Source organism: Lytechinus pictus, chromosome 3, assembly GCF_037042905.1.
Source record: "Lytechinus pictus isolate F3 Inbred chromosome 3, Lp3.0, whole genome shotgun sequence".
NCBI classification, from domain to species: domain Eukaryota; kingdom Metazoa; phylum Echinodermata; class Echinoidea; order Temnopleuroida; family Toxopneustidae; genus Lytechinus; species Lytechinus pictus.
In genome coordinates, this window is record NC_087247.1 from 61398340 (window position 1) to 61404561 (window position 6222).

The 6222-nt window shown below is 35.1% G+C and overlaps 1 long non-coding RNA gene across 1 annotated transcript; it reads left to right on the forward strand.

Moving 5' to 3' along the window:
* Window positions 1-1971: 1971 nt before the first annotated feature.
* LOC129256173 (uncharacterized) lies at window positions 1972-5985 on the forward strand. Its single transcript, XR_008583941.2, has 3 exons — window positions 1972-2297; window positions 3800-3994; window positions 5887-5985. It is a non-coding gene; the product is annotated as an uncharacterized LOC129256173 (long non-coding RNA).
* The last annotated feature ends 237 nt before the right edge of the window (window positions 5986-6222 follow it).

The window sequence follows — 6222 nt, forward strand, 5'->3', positions numbered from 1 at the left end:
GCATGACTCAACTTGCACTGAAATACAACAATCATTTAAAATTTCAATGGTTAATTTCAACCCACATTGTACTTAAGAAATAATGGCCTTCCTTATCAATGTTATATGTATAAAGTAAAGCATAATTCACACAAAGATTTATTTTGACAAAGTAAGTTGACAATTGAGGTAGATTTCAATTTTATTGAAGGGAAGGAGTCGGGGTGTCAACACATCATCATGGCAATTTTTGAGTTTTTATGACTAGAAGGATGTTTACATATCTTTAAATGACCAAGATCAGTGGGGTTACTGTGATCATGAATCCTACAATGTACTCTAAATGCTGTTAGTGTTGGCCTACACCTGGCTTCAGTACACTTGAAGGATATGGCAGAAATTATTTTGTGCTGTAAAATGTATTAGTGATCATTTTCTGTAATATGTTGTGTAGTTTCAGTTTCAGTTTCAGTTTCATTTTATGTATAGGCCTACATGTAGAAATATGACATATTTCAATCACTTATTGGTAAACAGTAACAAGGAAGTACATTTTAGCCATGAATTTTGGCCTTTCTGGCCAGGCCATATTGGCTGTATGCTCATCCGATTTGGCCACAAAATGGGGTTGGAATATATACTCCTGTATCAAATCTAAAATGTGTGTTCCCTTAGAGCATGAATCCTAGAACTAGTAGTAGGATCCATGTTTAGAGTGAACTGTCTGAAAGTTCTTACATGTACATGTAGGTAAAGACAACAAGGTTGGAGAACGTGTCCTGTATTTAATATATGTATATGTCTATATATATATATATATATATATATATATATATATATATATATATATATATATATATATATATATATCCATGTTCATGTTCATGAACATCCATTCTATAAACATCATGCATGTTGATTCTTTTTCAATTATTCATAAAGTCAGAATGATATGGGCAGAGCTGCTTTGACAATGTATGTGATAATTTGACCCCTGAGATGTAAACTATAAAGGTACATTTATATGCTTTTCACATTGCCTTTCCTTAACCCCATACTATCCTTAATCCCATACTATCTTTTTTTTGGATTCACACTGTCTTTCTTAACCCCATACTATCTGCTTAGCCGAGGTTAACGCCTTAACCCCGGACTATCCCACAGCTCATGAATATTGATGATTTTACCATACAGAGCGTGATAAACATGCAATTTCGACTTCTGTGATTGGCTATTGCTTAGCCCCACTTTTCCTTAGCCCAGTTTCGTTTCACACTGCATCTCTTAGCACCACAATAAGCCGGCTAACCCTGCTTTTTTGCAGGGCCAGATAGTACCGTACTATTTACCGTGCTAGCCCACTTTGCTAAAACGTAGTGTGAAAACGAAGTGGGCTAAGCTTAACCCCGGGAAATTGGTGGGGCTAAGGCCCCCCCCCCCCTTAGCCCCACCAATTTCCCGGGGTTAAGGAAAAAAAGTACAGTGTGAAAAGCATAATAGTGTCCATTCACATTGATTACTATTGATATACAAAATAGATATAAGTACTTTCATTCCCCCCCAAAAAAATTTTTTTTTTACAGTGCTCACAAGCAAGATATTTTAAATATTAGCTTGTCAGCTTTCCACATTCATTGCTTGTCTGTGCAGCAGCTCGAATATGCATTGTCTTGTGACTCATGCATGACAGGACACTTATGTGTCATGTATACTTTCACTTCATGAGATCCAATCTGAAATACATGTAGTCTTTCCTTCAGTCTTACTCTGCTTGAGTTCTGATTTTTGTCATCATTATCTTTGTGTAATAACATGATTAGGAAAGCATCAATTCTATGATACGGTAGTAGTGTTAATGAATATGGTTTAATTATATGTTCTCCTTTGTCCATGCTTGGATGATGATATAATGAAAGGACCATGCTGGCAGAATGAAAAGCCTAGAATATCCTTGGAGGAAACCTGCTTGTAGGCTACACATACATGTACAGTATGTCAATGGTGTTGGATATATTGTATGCCTACATCATACGTATAGTTTCTGTTGAGATAGGCTGAAAAAGGACATCGTTATGTGCCATCTTGCTGATTTTGAATGTCTTATTCATGTACTCTGGTGATTACCTGATCAAACACATCTTATTTCATGAATTTACTGTTTAGTGGAGAGATCAAGTAATCATGAATTTCTGAAAAGTTTATACCATTGGATATTGAAAATCATCATAGATTCTACCAGACAGAGGAATGCCTACTTCCTGATTGAAATTAGAGGATATTCAGAATATGATCCACTAAGACATTAAATGTCAACATTCGTAAGTGAATAAGAAATGTCATGGTGTCTTTCAAGATTGTTTTGATGCTTATGAAGAGAGGAATGTTAGCAGTTACAGCTAGTCAGTAATGTTCATACTCATAGTAGACTAGCATAATTTTTTAATTTTGTATAGGCCTTCATTATTTTTAAAAATACTTTATAGTAAAGAGACATGATGTACATGTATGCCCAACTTGATTATAAAGCAGTTACATGTACATGTATATCTGTTATGAAGGTCTAGCTAATTTTGTCAAATTTAATTTTGATTGAGGAAAAAGCTGTAGTTCTAAGTGTAAGCAGCAGTAACTTATTGCAAACAAAATATTAATCTGAATTAGAGAAAAACATACAGATACATGTATATGGATGAAAATAATTTTCAAGATATCTTTTTTTTAGTGTAAAAACACATTTTTATTTTCATGCCTGAAATTGACCATGTGGTTTCCCATTCATGTGTGACAGATTCTGACACGAAAGTCATCCTCAACCCTCCCCCCCAAGTATCTTGCATCCCCTAAAAGTCAGATGTGTTGTGATTAAGGGTCTTGTTTTATAGTTTAAATAGTATACATGTAGGCCTACCTGTATGAGCCATTACATGAACTGAATTACCGGTACTGTATGAATGTTAATAACAGGTGGCAAGATTGGCAAGCACCATTTGAAATTAGAATATGCAATACTTGCATGTAACTTTACAAACTTGCCAATTTTTTTTCTTCTTCCCCATTTTTATAGTACAGATTCATTGACTTTTATATCATCACATTAAAATTTAAAGCAAATACTCTATTTTCATTGTACATGCATGTACAGTACTTCCTTGCTTGACTATGATAATATTTATGTGATACAATTCAATCAGTATTTAATTTTGAATGTTAATCACTGAATGTTGATACTCCACAAATATTTACCCTTCATCATCTATAAATTCATATATTTACTTGTAATACAGGCTGAAAATATCTTTTGAATATCCATTTTGATATCTAATTTTTTGAACAAAAATGATAAAGAAAAATTTTACAGGGTGATAAATCCACTTGCAAGTGTTATGTCATTTGTTTGTATAATTCTATATCTACTGGATGATGTTATTTTGATGTTAATTGTATCCTTATAAATATTTAATTGTATTTGAGGCAGCTAGAGGGTGTTAAGCATTAATGAAAATGAAGGAGTGTTCAGAAAAAGGCCTGCACCCCATGTAAACTTACCGACAATAGAAGGTGATTTGTTCAATGTGGTATCAGGCAGGTGGGATCAGATGAGTGAGCGTGGCATAACTCATCCAAGCATCATGAAGTACATGTATGATGTTTCTATACCCTTTCCCCAGATTGATTATGAATATTCTGATCTATGCTTGACATGGAATGAAATGTAGGTTGGATATATATGCAATGAGAAAAGTGCATTATGATTTGTTTGTATCATTGTTTGGAATTATTAAGATGATTTTATCTTTGATCTTTCTTTGTTCTTTGGCAGGTTCGTAACTAGCTCCAGTTTTCATCCAGTGCTGCCATTGTAGTCGCCTCGTGATGGCGCTGCTGTCATTAAAAGTGCACATCGTTCAGGCTAACAGCACCAAGACTATTCAATTTCCCCCCACCGACAGCGTCTATGATGTAGGCCGTACCATCAGGGAAAAGAGCACCGAAGCTAAAGACCAAGCAGGCAACCGTGAGTTATGATCTTGTAGCAAATTTCAATCAGTTAAATAATTCAGTCATAAAATGTTTTCTTTAATTTAAGAATATTTCAACAGATTAAAGTTAATGTTATTCTTAATTTGTTTACTTTTTTGAAAATGTAACAGTTATTTGTGTTTTTATATAGTAGTCAGTTTTTAGTGTGATATTCTACATAATCATACAACAATTTCAAGTTTCCACCTTCACACATTCATCTTTAGCAGGAAAAAAAATTATTTATTTTTTATCGTGGGCTCCATTTTCTATTTTATGTAAAATTTCGGGGCTCCATTTCTACCTTTCGGGGGTTACTTTTTCATTTCGGGGCTCCACTTTTCATACACCTGTATATACATTTTATGTAATGTGCGACCCAGGACAATCGCCCATCCTGCTTGTTTCCAAATTAATTTAATGTTTAACATTGTTTATTCAATTGCTATTTATTTTTTCTTCATTGTTATTAATTGTTAAATGATTATCTAATCTCTTGTTCATTTAGAGCTAATGTTTATTGTTTGTAACTCATGTATTCAATTAAATGGACCTAAATTTTACAGTTTTGTCTATCAAATTGAATAGGATGAAGTTTATCCAAATTGAACAGAATTCGTACTTTGAGGAATCGTTTTCATAAATTTTAATTTATTTGATAAAAACTCACTTGAGAATTATTTTATGAAATATTGAATGCATCGCAGCCTGACAGCTAATGTCAACGTGTCAACTTATTTCACAAGCTAAGCTATGCCTACGTCAGCACAGCCACTGAACGCAGCACAGCTCACAGTCAATTATCACCGCAACACAGGCGATTAGTGCCAATACGGTACATGTATACTCAGGCACTGACTGTTACTCACCAAAAATCCCGGGGGGGGGGGGGGGGCAGTCAAATATATTGCTGTACACACGCGTGACCAAGGAATTTTCAAACACCCCCTAAACAAGTTTTTCTCTGTGTGCAAAATAACCCCCTAAACAAGTTTTTCGCGGGCTTTATTTACACATTTTGGCCCCTAAACAAGTTGTCCTCAAAATGTGACCTCGGGGGAAAAAAATACCCTAAACACGTTTGGCTATAGTCTTTAAAAAAAAGATTTAGGGAAAAAACATACCCTAAATATGTTTGACCCCGCAATTGACCAGTCTTTCAAAACCACCCTTTTTCTTGAAAATCTGTGTTTTTTATACCCTTAACGAGTCCACGCGCGGACCGCGTCCAAAACTTAAAAAACACCCCTTTAAACGCGTTTTTTTGGTCACGGATGTGTACAGCAACATATTTTACTGGGCCCCCCCCTGGCCAAAAATTCCCTCTGAAAATCCTAATTTCGGCCTTTAAATTGAGAAATCCGCTGCATATTTCCAGAGCACTGGAAGGCTTAGTTTAGATTTAAGAACTGGGGTTGCCGAAAAATATGCTAAAATGAAAAAAAAACTATGATTTGTTCAGAGTTCATGATCTTATTTTCTTGCAAATTTAGGATGGTATCTTCAAAATGCAATAAAATAGTATCATAGTACGGAGGGACCTCATGCGTTCCAGTCAGCTTGGGGCCGCTGAGCAAGCAGCACAGCTCACGCAGCCTATATTATCGCTCAGCAATTATTTCGGGAGCAACTTCCGGATTTTATGCCTCCCCCGAAAGCATGATTTTGGGTGATTTAGGGGGTGACTTTAGGCATTTCCGGGATGAATTCGTCCGCCGCCCCCATGTATTTTTTCCCCTGATCTTAAGATCTCATGTGATAAAAAATTATTTTCAATTTCATACTGTTTTCTTGAAAAAAATTTGGTTTTATACAAAAAGATGTGTGATTGTTGTTATTTAGTATTTTCCTAGTAAAGGTCAGTATATTTTTCCCCTTACCCCACAGCAAATGAATTTGGTCTGTTCTTAGCTGACGAAGATCCTAAGAAAGGAGTATGGCTGGAGCCAAACAAAACCCTCGAGCATTATATGCTGAGAAGTGGGGTAAGTAGTAGTAACACATTAGCTCTCAGAATGAAGAACTTGCTGAACATTGCACTGGCATTACCTAAATACATTAACCAACCTTTATGTGAACTATGTTGCCAATGTATGTTACATACAAATTAAAGAGAACATAATGTAGAATTTATCCTGGAGTTCTTTATGAAAGTTCATACCCAAATTTTAATGACTTGCTAATATTTGTCATAGAAGAAATGGTGCAAACCAAAATAAGTTA